This window comes from Cornus florida, unplaced genomic scaffold (assembly GCF_030987335.1).
Source record: "Cornus florida cultivar Cherokee Brave unplaced genomic scaffold, ASM3098733v1 CherokeeBrave_3.0.0_Hap2_Chr01, whole genome shotgun sequence".
Taxonomy (NCBI): domain Eukaryota; kingdom Viridiplantae; phylum Streptophyta; class Magnoliopsida; order Cornales; family Cornaceae; genus Cornus; species Cornus florida.
Genome location: NW_026775571.1, coordinates 55794831 through 55811795, shown reverse-complemented (window position 1 = coordinate 55811795; position 16965 = coordinate 55794831).

Sequence of the window (16965 nt, the reverse complement as noted above, 5' to 3'; positions counted from 1 at the left end):
TGCCCTTATGTGTCCTCGGGTTTCGGATGAGGACCCGGTTAGTGATTCGGATCCCCGGATTTTGGTCATTACAAAATGTCTAGTCAATAGCATAAAAGTAGTTAAATAGTTTAATCGTCTTAGTCAACAGTCCGAAACAGCACACATAAGTTTTCTTCTTCTTTTTTTCTTCCATAAGAAAGATATTATTAACAAACTAGAGCAGGAGGGCATACCCCTAACCAACAAGAGAAACAAAGAAAACTGACTTTCAGAGATTCGTTAATATTGTTAGGATTATATGCCCTGGCATAGCAAATTTTGATCTGGATTAAAGTGACATATGTTCCTGACATTTCTGAAATATTTATACTTTATACAATTGGTGAATTCAATATATTATGTTTCGATTCATTATAGAATTGATAGTATCAACTTGATTACAAGAGATATTTATATATGTATGTGATGGCGATCAATACATGAATATAAATAGTAATCATAAATTGTTCATAGTCGGTAATTATGGATGGACTTATAATTAATTAAGACTTGAACTGGATCCGCGTTAGGTTGAGATATATTGTGAGAGCCGTCGTATGCAATTGCTCCCTATCACCGTCATGGCATTTAACACTTAAGTATGAGAAAAGTATAAACTCTTTTATTAATTAATAATTACTTTGATTTGTTCGGCGGATACTTCGGGATCCTTAGACCGACACTTTGGGTAGTTATGTAATTAATAGTTAGAGGATTATATTTTCAATATTTGCATCATTGCTACTTGTATTTATTTTGTATTGGTTATGATTGATCACAAAGTAAATTCGAAGGCCTTCGTGTATTTTTAGACAAAATGATTTATTATATATTTATTTATTTAAATTATTATTTTTGTCAAACAAATGTTTTATTGTGATCAAGTCAGAAATAATCAGAGGTAGCAAAATAAATATATTAATTAAGTAGTCGGATTGATGGTTTTATTTATCCGATAACTAATTATGCATAGAGGGGTCAAAGTGCAATATTGACTTAGAGGTTATTTATTATTTAATTGGAGTTCAATTAATTTCTTTTAGTGGAGTAGAAATTAATTTATAAATTAATTGAATTGGATCCATGGACCTGACCAATTATTAATTCATTGTAGCTAATAAAATAATAAGCCCAAAGGATTCTCATTCATAGCTCAACTTGATATTGGAATCCTATTAGATTTGAGACATGCGAATTAGAGATTGAGAAAGATTTATTGTTTACTTTTCTTTATCTTTATGTTGCCTATAAATATACATAGTCTATGTATATTTTAGGGGTGATTTTTGGAAGAAGAAAAAATGAATCTATTTTCTCTCTCTAGAAAATTAGGGTTAATGTTCTCATCTAATGGAGGCTCCCACAAGCCTAGTTTTCCAAGGTCATTCATGGAGGCTTATGAGTGATTCCTAAATGTCAAACAATTATCAAGAAGATAGAGATCCAAGAAGAAGGCATCTTGTTAAGGGATCTACAACAAGTGAGAACATTCACTTTAGAGGAAAGATTTAAAGGTTTATTCAGACCTTTGATGTAAGTATTCAATCTGTTAATTGAATTATACATCATATTTTATTTTTGCATAAAACTTGTCTCTATGTGATGAATTAAGATCTGTGAATCAAAATCCCTTGAAAAGTTTTTAAAATTAGCACGTTTCCCAACAGTGGTATCAGAGTATGGTTTGATTCATTACTAGAGATCATGTTTTTATCAAAATCATCATTCATGGATCCAAAATTATATTCATATATTTTTTTATTGATGTATGTTAATGTATGATTTAATATATTAATATATATTGATACATGATGATGTATGTATAATTGTGAATGAATGATGATGTATGTTTGGGCCATGGATGAAACTTATAGGTTAATTGAATGCAATTTTATCTTTGGATGAATGTATTTAAGGCTTTGGTTTAGCCGGTTGAAAGTTCAATGATGTAATTTAATTTTTTCCATTGTATTTCAAGTGTAAATAATTTTTTAAAGCTATGTAATATTCATCAAAGGATACTATGAAGCTTCAAGAAGGTCTAAGAGGGTAAATTAGGCTTTAGGAATTTTCTGGGATTTTTTTAGAAATTATCTAAAATTTTTCTAGAATTTTTTAAGGCCTAATTTTATTTTTGGGAATTTTTTAATTTTTTTCTGGATTTTTTGGCCATTTTCTGGTAACTGGAGCTTCGCCGATGGCGAGGGTAGTGCCGAAAGGATGAACAACCAATCTGGTGCTTCGCGATGCACCATAATATGGTGCAACTGGATTAGAAGCCATTGGATTAATGATGATAGGTGGAGATGATTGAGTGTGGGCGCCTCCATGAAGGATGGTGGGCGTTCAGCCAGCTAGCGCGTGAGGAGCACACGCCAGCCAATGCAGCTTTAATCAGGCACGTGTGGACCACGCGCCTATTAGTTCCAGCGCCACATAGAGCGTGGCAGCGCGTGCCACGCGCTGCCAATGTCTTCTCGCGCGTGCAGGCCCGTGGAGGAGCTTTGGGGCACGTGGGCAAGCGTAGAGGGCGCGTGGGGCTGCTGGGAACAAGTTTTTCAAGGCTGCAGGTGCTGTTTTGCTTTTCCAGACACCTATCAGCACTCTGTTTATGTTCTCAAGACTTTGATTGACCCTCGCGTAATAATTAAAGCATTTAAATGTTAAAAGCTTAATCCATTGACCATTTTATTTTTTATTTATCAATCACTAATTGATGTATGTGTTGCATGGAATAGATAATTATTTATTAATTATTATTCATGCATTGGATCCATGATATTTAATTAAATGACTTGATTTATATTAATTAAATTATGAAAATTAATTGGATTTGATTACTAATTAATTTAAGGGCACTTATTGGGAAACAAAAAATTATTTTTGTAAATTATTTTCAAAGTGTGCTTCAAATTAAATATTAGTGAATTATTTAAAAGTCCAAATATTTTCTAAATTTAATTGGATTAAGATCAAGGCGTTTTGCATGTATTATATCATGTAAATGAATAAATTGAAAACCCTAATTATGAATGATTAAAAAAATTGAGTGGGAGCGGGAATATTTATACATTACCCCATGACCTTCGTTATTAAAACCATTGCAATTAGATCTTCAAAAATAAGGCCCTACGCATGATTTGAAGAGTCTTAATATTACAAGAATGGTTATCTCATGAAAATAAAAATATTAAATATTCATTGTAATTATATATTTAAAAATAAGACTCTACGCATGATTTAAAGAGTCTAGATTATAATGACAAGATATTTAATGTTTTATTTTTCATTAGAGCTTTAATAGTGTTATACACTCAATTTAAAATCAATAGTGTTAGCTCCCCAACGGAGTGGTCTACCCTAGGTGATTTTAGAAAGGCTAAACAAAATCGGGAATCATTTCATATAGATAGACAAGGCATTGTCTTAAAAGATTATGATAATGATGGGATTTGCCCACCAATAGCAATAATGAATTTCGCCAACCGAATAAGTTATGAGCGTATTGGTTATTCGATTTTTCATGCAGCGGTTAAGGGACCCACATACTATTTTAATGGAAGTGCTCGCCTAATAGCAAATGAATCTCAGCAATAGTAATAATGAACTCCTCCATCAGGATAAGTTATTAACTTATTGATTGTATGATTTATTATGCTACGAAGTTGAGGGATCCACATTAATTAAAAGGGATTGTTTACCAATAATGATAATGATCTCTTATTCTATTGAGATTTATTATATTATGTGGTTAACAAACTCATTTTAATTTAAAATATATATGATAGAATTAATAATTCACCTTGCATATTTTATGAATGCATTTATATTCAGATTTATTATGTCTAATCCATTTTATCTGCTTACTAACATTTTCAATGTATTTGGACCTCATTTATATTGACTGGAAAATGAACTTAAATATTTTATTCACAACGTAAGGGTACAAAATGTATTTTCTACTCCTAAACCTAATTATTTTACTTTAAGATACCCAAGAGAACATTAATACTTTTAATAAGTGAAATAAGGCAAATGATATAATTTGGTGCAATATTCTGGAGTTTATCTCGAATATGCTCCAAAGCTAACATTTGCATTATTTTATTTCTTTAAGCATCATGTTAAATATCAATGAGATGTTTTGGTGAGATTTGATAGAGCATATGCCTAAGTACTGTGTCAAATTTAAATACCATCAAGATAACCTGAGGAACTCCTATTTAATATCGGATTTTGAAAAATGATTGTTTATTATTTAAAAATTGAACTGGGGGTCAAAAGGGCTGACTTCGGTAGTAAGTTTGAAGTTGACAGAATTATTGTCTTGTTACCAAACTTGTTCGACTCTTTTAAAGTGAACTAAATAAGGAACCAGTTTGAGTTCATACTCGCTGATATTCTTATAGAGTTGGTAACATATGATGGGATAATCAAAAGTATAGGCGTTCCTATCAATCTAACCTAGTCAATACCATCTTTTTCTAAGCCCAAGTGGAAGGGCAAAGGAAAGAAGAAGGATGATAATAGAACTAGGCTAGCACAAAACATAGGTATCCAAAAGGTTAAAGGGAATAAAGCAGTGTATGTTGAAGGTGAAGGAAATTGTTTTCTTTTACTGCTAACTAAGACACTAAAGGACGAACTGTCTAAGCAATGACGTGACATATGAAAATATATATTTAATCATTGAGCCATGTTATGTGGTTGTATCTATTAATTCCTGATGGATAAATTCTGGAGCCACTAAACATGTTTGCAATTCGTTGCAATGATTTCAGGAATCCAAAAGCCTCGATAATATGAATATATATTTGTACTTGACCTGATGTCAAGGTTGTAGCTAAGTCAGTGGTAGTATTACATCTGAAATTAAAGAGTATGAGGATATTAGTATTAGAGAATTATCTTTATGCACAGATGTTAGATGCAATCTAATTCTTGTTTCACTTTTGGTTTATAAAAACTGTGTTATTATTTTGTAAAACTGGTTTTATAAAATTGATTAGATGTGCGATTGTTTCTGGTACATTGAAAGATAGTTAATATACTATAACCATAAGCTCTTAATATTTGCCGGATGTAGAAACTAATGTTGCATCTTCTAGATTGAATGTTAAGAGAAAAGTTGTTATTCCTGACTCATTGTATTTTTAGTATCTATTTTTGGGTTGTAATCAGTCAAAATGAGATTTAAAGATTGGTCAAAGAAGGTTTATAACCTAGTGAGGCAGGGGAGCCTAAACCAACTTATGAATCCTATATTGAATGATAGATAACCTTAAGGGCTTAATCAACCAAATGAAATAGACATAAAGAATAATTGGGGTCGGTACACACAGACACGTGTGGTCTTATGAACATCTAAGCAAGATTACTCACGTTTTGGATAAATTTATCTAATGTGACACGAGTCTTAAACTTTTGGTATATTCCGAAAGTGTCAAGATTGATATAGAACACAGATTAGGTAAACTTATCAAAACACTTCGATCTGATCGTAGATATGAGTATTTCTTGGGATAATGCAAAGGCTATATGGTCAATGAGGGTGTTGTGTACTAGTTTTTCCGTAATTGACGCTCAATGAATTGAGGTTTTAAAAAAGCATAACAGAATTCCGCTTAACATGGTTAGATCTATGATCTGTTATGCTACATTATCTCTTTCATTTTAGAGTTTAGCTTTGATGATATCAATGCACATTATGAATTGCATTTCATCTTAGTCTGTCTCAAGGATATCTTTTGAGCTGTGTTTTTTTACTAAATCTTAGTTTGAATCACATGCACATATGGGGTAGTCTTGCACATGTGCGCTTGATATGGACAAGTAAGTTGGAAGCAAATCATATGCATGATCGATTTGATGCTACGCTAAAGGCACTAGGATTGATTATTTTATGATCTCAATGATAAAAGTTGATTGTTTATACTCACTGTTTAGCTATAGGAGGATCATATTATGAATCATATACCTAGTAGCATAATGTTTGAGAATATGGTATGAGTACCAGATGTACCACATGTAAACACACTTATTATAGAGATTGAGAATAATATATGAATTCCCTATTAATGCATCAGCATCATCTAATACACAAATTCCTGTATCGATACATTATTGTAGTGGGAGGATTATCATTCAATCCGACAGAGTCTTGTTTTTAGGTGAGACCGTTATGGACATCCCTGTTAAACATGAGTTGGACCTAGTAAGCTACACGGAAGCATGAACTGATATGGATACAGATCGTTTTGGCGAGTTGCTATGAAATTAGAGTTGGAATCTATGTATTCTAATAAAATCTGGGATCTTGTAGAACTTTCTAGTAGGGTGATACTTATGGAAGGCAAGTTAATCTACAAAATGATACCAGAAGATTTCTTAGTAATTAAATCATGAGTGTATAAGGGAATGTCATTATTTTTCCTAATTCTACATATTGATGACATCCTACTCATTTATAATGACGTGGAAGTATTGTCATCAATAAACAGGTAGTTGTTCAATTACTTTTAAATGGAGGATCTTCAAGATGTAAGTTATATTCCTAGGATCAAGCGTTTGCAAAATCAGGTTAAAAGGAAAATAGGCTTATCTTAAAAATCCTACATTGATAAATTTTTTACTAGGTTTGGTATGCATAACTCAAAGAATGAGTTCTTACTTTATTGATATGGATTGCTCTCGCTAGTAAGTAGTTTTTCAAGATTATCAGAGGAGATTGAGCAAATGAGACTAGAACAACATGCTTCGGCATATGGGAGTCTCATATATGCCATAGTCTATACCAAACAGGACATCCGCTACATTGTAGGGATAGTCAGTGGATATCAGTCCAATCCCGGACTTGATAACTGGTCTGTTGTAAAAAATATCATAAAGTACCTTAGGAAAACCAATGATCTCATACTCATTTATGGATGTGATAATGTGGTTCCAGTCAGGTATAATAGTTCTATTTTCCAATCAGAAATAGATACTATGAGGTTCATGACTTAGTGTATGTTCACTCAATGGAGGGGAAATCAGTTAGTAGATTGTTAAGCAGTTTTCAACTGCTGACTCAAACCTGAAGATGGAATACATTACAGCCATAAAGGCAGCAAATAAAGCCTTTTGGTTTGATCTCACTGATTTAAAGGTTGTGGAGTTTACTAGCCTACATATCAAGCTATATTGTGACAATAGTGCAGAAGTAGTCCAAACAAATGACCCAAGGTTCCATAGAGAAACAAGGTACACTGAGAGGAAGTATCATGTTCTACGTGATATTGTCCGGCAAGAAAATGTACTCGTGGCTAGAACATTGCATTGGAACACAACTTTGTTGATCCATTACCAAATGTGTCATTGATCAATAATTTCGATCGTCATCTGAATAACATTAGAGTTAGATGCAATTTGAATTGGCTATGAGGGCAAGTGGGAGCTGTTGGGATTTATATGCCCTGGTATAGCAAATTCTGATCTGGATTTAAGTGACATTTGTTCCTGACGTTTCTGAAATATTTATGCTTTATACAATTGGTGAATTTAATGTATTATGTTTCGATTCATTATAGAATTGATAGTGTTCACTTGATTATAAGAGATATTTATATATGTATGTGATGGCGATCAATACATGAATATAAATAGTAATCATAAATTGTTCATAGTCGGTAATTATGGATGGACTTATAATTAATTTAGACTTAAACTAGATCTGCATTAGGTTGAGATATATTACGAGAGTCGTCGTATACAATTGCTCCCTATCACCGTCATGGCATTTGACTTTTAAGCATGAGAAAAGTATAAACTCTTTTATTAATTAATAATTACTTTGATTTGTTCGGCGGATACTTCGGGATCCTTAGACCTACAGTTTGGGTAGTTATGTAATTAATAGTTAGAGGATTATATTTTCAATATTTGCATCATTGCTACTTGTATTTATTTTGTATTAGTTATGATTGATCACAAAGTAAATTCGAAGGTTTTCGTGTGTTTTTAGACAAAATGATTTATTATATACTTATTTATTTAAATTATTATTTTTGTCAAACAAATGTTTTATTGTGATCAAGTCAGAAATAATCAAAGGTAGCAAAATAAATATATTAATTAAGTAGTCGAATTGATGGCTTTATTTATCCGATAACTAATTATGCATAGAGGGGTCAAAGTGCAACATTGACTTAGAGGTTATTTATTATTTAATTGGAGTTCAATTAATTTCTTTTAGTGGAGTAGAAATTAATTTATAAATTAATTGAGTTGAGTCCATGGACCGGGCCAATTATTAATTCATTGTAGCCAATAAAATAATAAGCCCAAATGATTCTCACTCATAGCCTAACTTGATATTGGAATCCTATTAGATTTGAGACATGTGAATTAGAGATTGAGAAGGATTTATTATTTCCTTTTGTTTATCTTTATGTTGCCTGTAAATATATATGGTCTATGTATATTTTAGGGGTGATTTTTAGAAAAAGGAAAAATGAATCTATTTTTTCTCTCTAAAAAATTAGGGTTAATGTTCTCATCTAACGGAGGCTCCCACAAGCCTAGTTTTCCAAGGTCATTCATAGAGGCCTATGAGTGATTCCTAAAGGCAAAACAATACCAAGAAGATGGAGATCCAAGGAGAAGGCATCTTGTTAAGGGATTTACAACAAGTGAGAACATTCACTTTAGAGGAAAGATTTAAAGATTTACTTAGACCTTTGATGTAAGTATTCAATCTGTTAATTGAGTGATACATCATATTTTATTTTTGCATAAAACTTGTCTCTATGTGATGAATCAAGATCTGTGAATCAAAATCCCTCGAAAAGTTTTTAAAACTAGCACGTTTCCCAACAAATATAGCCTTCAGAGTATAAATGGAGCCAAAGGAAAGTAAACACACATCAAATGGAAAAGTTTATTCCGTGTGCAAAGAATTATTCAAGGAAATAAGTTATGTAATTTATAGACATACTTACAACAGGACATTGTTTAGCGCAAAGGTGAAATGTTGAGTTTTCAAGGGGTTCAAATGTCGTAGGTTTATCCCGGGTAAAGTGAGAAAAGCACCTATAATGTTTACATTTTGGTCAAATAATGCTCTTATTCTTTATATTGTGTATATAAGTCTGTTAAGTTTTAAAAAATGAGCAAAGAATAGCTTATGTTGTGTATATAAGTCCGTTAAGTTTGAAAAATGAGCAAAGAATGGCTTGAACTCACTGTTAAGATAAACTTCCGAAAACGCTTGGCCTTATCTCTTCCAATAATGCCAGTAAGCCATTGTTCTCGCCAGTAAGAACATTGCTCCTTGACATATCAAGTCATCCCCATTGTTCCATTGTCGGTTGTTTAGATATGTGGCAATGATGATGAAGAAGAAACCCAAAATAGAAAATAAAAAAGGGACAATTTAGTCATTTCACATTTAATTAGTTTTTTATTCAGTTATGGAGGGACACTTTAGTCTTTTAAGTATTCAGGTCCTTATTTGCTTTAAAATTGAATATTAGGGACGTTTTAAGGGGTTATACACTCTATATGCATATCAGAAGGTTATATACTCTAATCTCTATATGTATATATACCACAGGGGTGTTTTTTGCCCTTGACCCAATTTATTCATGTCAAGACCTTTGATTAACTAGAATCGTAATGGTTTGTAGGGAGTAACTAGAAATGAATCCAAATTCTAACTTGTGGTATGAGTGCTGCCTAATTCTGAATATGTTGTTGGATATGTTAGGCAAAGCCCACTGTAATTTTTTACAACCATCTAAAATAAATTAACTTCAATGAAATGAAAACAGCTTAAGAGTCTATTGTGCGAAAATTAAAAAACTAAGGGTTCGTTTGGTATCGTTTCTGTTCGTGTGTTCCTCATTTTTATTCTTATTTCTACTCGTTTTTATTTGTAGGCATTTTTGCTAAAATCAGAATCACCGTTTGGTAAAATTTATTTGTTCTTTAAAATTTGTAAACATCAAACAAGAAACGTGTTTGGCAATGAACAAGTACATTTAACACATGCAACCATTGTGTTGAAGTCTCAATCCTCCATCATAACTAAAACTCCAAGGTAACTGCTGCAACAACTGCTGATCAAATTAACAAATTTACATTTTAATGATTCAAAATTCTAACAACCGAAATATTATAATATATATATATATATATATAGAACCAACTCATATAGTTTCATTAGAACGTTTTAGTTTTTTTTTTTTTTTAGTTTTGTTCATTTTGATCCTACAAATTGAACTACTTCACTTTATGCTTCTCCGACTTAACAAGCTAGAGTATTGATTTGAATATCTCTGTGGAGCAAGATAGGGTTATTGCCTTGATAGGTGTGAATTCATCCTCAAACCAATCAATTAAGCAGTACCTGAAACATCAACGGAAAAAAACAATCATTTAACTTCCGGAAAAAATAATAATAATAATAATCATTTGGAATCACGTACATGTACTAGAAATTATTGAGTGTTGCCGAGCTAATTAAAATATCTTATATTGATAACTATATATATAATGAACCAAGTAGCTTTGTCTAGGGTTTTAATTTGGCCCAATTTCTAGGGTTTCAATCGCAACGAAAAAAAGATAATCAAACACAAAAGAAATAAAGGGTGAAAAGACAAACTCGCAATTGAGCCTGAACAAGAAGAGAGTGAAACTTGCAATTGAGCGTGAATAAGAAGAGAGAGACGAACCTGAAAGTTGTCGTCTATGAAGATAGAGTTCAGATTGGGGCCACTTTAGGTGAATAAGAAAAAAATGTGAGTGATGAAGAGACTTCTTGAGATTAGAGTCTCTTTACAGCGGGAATAAGTCTATGTTTCCCGTGTTCTGATTAGAAACAAGTAAAAACAACTTTTTTTCGTGTTTTGATTAGAAACAAGTGGAAACAATTTTTTTTTTTTTTTTCTGTTTCTAGAAATTAGCCTTTTAAAGAATATGTTCCTAAATTTTAAAAATATAAATAACCTTACCAAACATATTTATCTTATTAATTTCTATTTTTTGACCTTTTAAAAACAAGAAACAAGAAACAAGAAATAGAAACATTACCAAACCATCCCTAAATTATCCAAAACAGAGTATTAATTGTTTTTGTATCATGATTGGAGCGCTAGGTGCATTATATATATATATATATATATATATATATATATATATATATATATATTCCTAAATGAAATTATATTAACAAAATAAAACAATAAGTACCAGGCTAGAAGTAAGGGCATTCGTTGCAAAAGCAAGTAGCAAACTGTCTCAAAGGACAAGCCTGCACTGAAAAATAAAAAGGCATACCATTGCTACACAAAAAATCTGTCATGATCTATGTTAGGTGCATCATTTGTCATGCAACAATGGTCATTCCAAAATAAAGAATGGGTCATGGATGATAGGTCTGATAGGAAATGTAAAAAAAGGTTTTAAATTGTCTAAATTTGCCCATTTCATTTGAAAAGAGAAAACAAAAATAATAACACCAAATCATCTGTTTGTCACACGCCACAAATAATTTCCAGTAAGATTATTGGGTTTTGCTTGTTGTGTTGATTCCATAAATCAGAAGACAATTACAATTTTGAATCCAAAAACCTTAACGTATATATAGAGGGTGGGACTAAACAACTTCAGGTTTATATTTCATGTATGAAATTGTGTACAAGTTCATTATTCTTCTCCATACAACATTAGAAAAAATAAAATAAAATAAAATAAAATTTGTTTTGTGTATCGTGAAAAGCTATTATAAACTCATGGACAAGCAAGCTTGATTTAACAATCTTTTAATAAAACATGTAACACTTTAAATTTCTTTTACTTTTATTAATTTAAAATCAATTAACTAAATTTGGCAAAATTTTGACAATTAATTTGGTATAAAAGGCTAGTTCAATGTTTTTTAGAATTAATTTGGTATAAATTTCTAGTACAATGTGGCCATTCATTGAAAACAAGCTGTAATGTATTTTCAAAATTAACTTCACACATAGAAAAACTCCAGTACACAGAAACCGACCCAGGAAGATATGTGAAGGCAATAGTTCAAAACCATTCTATCCCCACTTATAGCGACGCCAACCATTAATATTTTTAATTTCCTCTAATATTTCAATTAAAAAGTTCTGCCAAAGTTTTAAACTATTAAAAACAAACATCTGTTTTCCTATAATTATTTCCTAAAATTATATGAAACATAAATAATTGCTCTATATCATTGTTGCAGCCCCATATATAAATGATTACAACGCTAGGTGTGTGATTTGTCATGCAGAGTTCCTCATCTATAAATGAAAAATGGATGATATATAGAAGAGGCATGTAGTTCTTGCATACTTGTACATACAGTGAATTTGTAAGTTTTTCGAAATCAATTCTAAAAAAACTATAATTTGAAGGCGAAGAAGAACCTTTCACTCATTTTCATTCATAATTATAACATTTCATTAATAATATTTCAAATTGCTTTGTAATTTTTGTTCTACTTTGTGGATTCAGGGTTACCAAACGTTGTGAATTCAAAATTACCTCTCTTCCTTGTCAACGTTTCATAACTTCCACGTCGTCAAATAATAATTCAACAATCACACAACCTTTCACAGTATGAAATTCACATTTTGGGATTGAAACTGAAAACTATTAGTTTAAATTTGAAGCTAGCTTTTTTTCACATTTCCAAATCTAATACATAATTCATCACAGCTAAACACAGTACAGAGACTTTATAGAAATCTATACAAGTACAGAAAGTCTATGTGCTCCCCCATTTTCTGTGCCAGCTTCATTGTGTGAAAGCGTCTGCACCTCCCCTTCTATCAATGCATACCTTTTCTATCAAATAGCCATACAATGAATTGAATTATATATGTGACTAGCTTGTTTGTTCCAACGTAAAATATTTTTTATTTTTTTTTTTCAGGTAAACTTTATTTTTATTTTTACTTTATCGGTATTTGGTAAAGGTCTACGCCGAGGTTGCAGTCGAGTCTATTGGGCAGAGGCATGCAAAATAACTTAACAAAAATCAATGGATAAGCTCTTTTTATTTGTAAATATTTTACCACAACCAAATCCCAAAAAATAAAAAAATATTTTATTTCCAAACAAACGGAACCTAAATATTTGCCTCTCAAACATCCTTCAAAATTGAAAGGATATTTTTTATGCAACCAACAGCTTTCACTCTTTATGCAATGTTGAAATTTCAGAAGCCCAAAATATAAAGCACACTTGGAGCTAAGCATATTAATACTTTTGATGGTAATCAAAAAGACATTTGTAAATTTGACTGGAAAACCAAATATGCAGAATAGAAAACATAATTGCTTTGATTTTAATTTCCATGATGTTTCTTTTGTACGATAGAGAAAGGATGTCTCCTTAATTGTGGGATTCATACTTTGAACTAAGACTATCCTCTCAATCCTCGAAGGGAGGGTTTGAGTCTAACATGGGCAAAACAGGGTGTATTTGCTTTATAATTCAAAAAAAAAAAAAAAAACTGTCAAATAAAAATATCTTAATCCGTTAAATAGCTTAATCTCAAGTTATTGTTATCATTTTTGTAAAATAGTTTCATACACAAAAAGTATAAATCAAAAGGGTGACATGAGTAAAGTAACATTAGGCCACCACGGTTGATGTAGCGTGATAGATTCTAACAATGTTTAATTAACAAAAAAGTTAAATATACTGATAATTTCAAATTAAGAAACTAAAATTTATTAGTCTATATATATATATATATATATGCATATATCTATTTTTTTTTACATCTACCTAATTTGTGTAAGAAACAAGCAAGGCAAAGAACATTAATTAATTATTTATTTAAAAAAAAAAAAAAAAAAAAACCTTTAATTATATAAATATAAATTTTGTATTAGTAGCTACCAACTAAGAGATGATCAGTTTACCACTAAAATCGTTAGGAGCGGACTCAATTCTTAAATAAATAATCACTTGTACTAGTGATACTATTACCAGTTTAAAACAATTGTACCGTTGACAAAGTACAAAATATATATATATATATATATATATTAATATTTTTAAAACTATTTAAAATAAACCTCCTCAATATCCCAATATAAAAGTTTCTACGTAAATTATATAAATCAAAGTATTGCCAATATATCATTGTTACATTACTTTATATAAATGATTGAGAGCTTAGGGTTTGATTTGTTATGCAGAAGTTGCTCATCTAGAAATTAAACATGGATGATATATAGTATAGGACATCACACATATTGTAGAGCCATATAGTTTATGCTGGTTCACGAATTAGGGAATAATTGACTACAAATTTTTGCATATTTATGGAGTTACATATAGTAAACTTGTGTTGAAAAGTTTTTGTTTCCAAATTCTTTTGAAAATGCTTCAACTAAAGACTATTACCAATTTTCAAACCTAATGAATAAGAGAGATTGATCTTAAACTGCAGGTTAATGGCAATTTAGAAATTGATAACCTAGCTCTGAACCCATTTACAATTTTAAACTTTGATTAACAAATTAGCTGAACTATAACAAAATTTTGGTGTTATGAATACCTTCAATTCCACATGAAAAATAAATAAAATGGGGAAATACCCCATCAATTTTACAGTAACGAATGATTCATCCATGAACTGACAAAAATATATAGAAATTTGAAGAAATACTTGTACGTGACTAGCTAAGTTATGAATTAGAAAAGATACATTCTAACTTGATACAATATAGGATCTTTAAAGCGCAACTTTTTGGACAGTTCATAAAAAGATTTATACTAGGCAAAGATAAATATACCTATACAAAAAAATTGCTTTGCATGATACTATAACTTAAATAGTATACGGTTTTGAATTAGATACGTTAAAAATACCGAATCTACGTCGACTAGGACCCCTAGCCATCCAAGCTAACGATGCGAATTGAATATACAATTTTTGAAATTCCCTCACATATAATCCGATTCTTTTAAAAGAATCGGAATGACAAGCGTCCATTGTCTAATGGATCTGATGGCAAGCCTTGAGGATGGAAGGATCAAGAATTATATCTTTCAGCTCTCCTGAGTTGAAGTTGTATTTCAATTCTGAGAAAGAATTTAATACAAGCACAAGCACAAACTGTCTTGAGAAATTCAGAAAAGAACCAATTTATCACCATTTGCAAGAACGAACACCAACAAATTTATTTATTTATTTCTAAAAGTTATATCTCTTAGAATTGCTTCAGATTGAAATTTAGAGATTCTCAAATTCGTCATTTTCCTTAAAGTTGTTGCATCAGATTTTAAAAACTCAATCTCCCCAACTTTCTGTTTGTAAAAATACTGAATTTTACTTTCTTTTTTTTCCTGGCAAACTAGGCTTTCACTCATTCTCATAGCGATATATACCTCTTCTCAAGTGAGCTAAAAGCAGTAAATAATATACCTCTTAATTAGTAAATTCTTAGTCGAGGTCTCACACACTTGAAGAATTGATTCAATTGAATCAGTCTCACTCTTACTTCCAGAAATCGATTCCCATTATTTTAGAATATTGTGTTACAGATATACGCTAGAGCATATATGTTTGACATTGTTAAGAGCAAGAGGAATACTTGGGAACTATGCAAATTTGTGAGTTGGGTGAGCCATGCATGGAATGAGACTCACTTAGCATCGCATCAAGAATAATGGTCGATTCAACGAGTATATTTTTTTAACCAAAAATGATTGAATTTTTTTTTTTTTTGGTTGAAAATGACCCATTGACCAAAACCCACTAACTAACTCTGTTTAGTGGACCATGTCGTTTTTCAGCTCAGAACCATAATTTAGGACATCCAAATCGGGTTTTGTTTTCTTCTTCTTTTCTTTCTGTCTCATAGGAGGCTTGTTGATTGTTTTGGGATTTTTGTTGGTTATCTAAATGAATTCTGAAATGTTATGAATTTTTATATTTAGTAATAATTTTTAATGTTTAGGTTTCTTATTATATTATTTCATAATTTTTAGACAGAAATTATTTTAAAACTTATTTCAAACATTAGTTTCCTTATATTTGAAGTATTAGGGTTTTTTATTAATAAATATGCATGTATGGACGAGCATAATTATAACCCTTCATTAATAATATTATAAATTGCTTTGCAATTTTTGTTCAACTTTGTGAATTCAAAGTTAACAAACTTGGTAAATTCAAAGTTTATTCCTTGTGAACATTTCATAGCTTCCGCATCGTCAAATAATAATTCAACAGCTACACAACCTTTGATAGTATGAAATTCACATTTTGGGATTGAAACTGAAAACTATTAGATTAAATTTGAAGCTAGTTTTTTTTTCATATTTCGAAATCTAATTCACAATTCATCACATCTAAACACAGTACAGAGACTTTATAGAAATCTATACAAGTACAGAATGTCTATGTGCTCCCCAATTTTCTCTGTTAGCTTCATTCCTTCTGAAATACAAGGTGATAGTTGTGGCTCAAATTATGCCGACTCACCATGCAATAGCTCATCACTTGCATCATCATGCAATAGCTCACCCATGACATCATCCAACTTGCCCTCCAAGTATGTGTGTTCAATAAGCATTATGTTTGGTCTCCAAGTCCACAAACAGTGACAACATTTTGGCTATAAATAGCCTTGATCTCCATGGTTCAAAGTATCTAACAATTGAGTCAGTTTGCTTAGTAAAGAAAAGCAAAGTGTGAGAGAATTTTGGGTGTAATTGGGTTTTAGGTGTGAGCCACTTAAGCATTGTATCTCTTTATTTCCATAGTGAAATATTGTTCTGTCTTCTCCCCGTAAATGTACGCATAGCCGAACCACGTAAATCCTTGTCTCGTTTGTGTGTGCACTACTTTATTTTTCTTGTCATTTATTTTTTATCTTGTTCTCATAAACTCCTATTCGATTATTATTTCGTAACAAACTG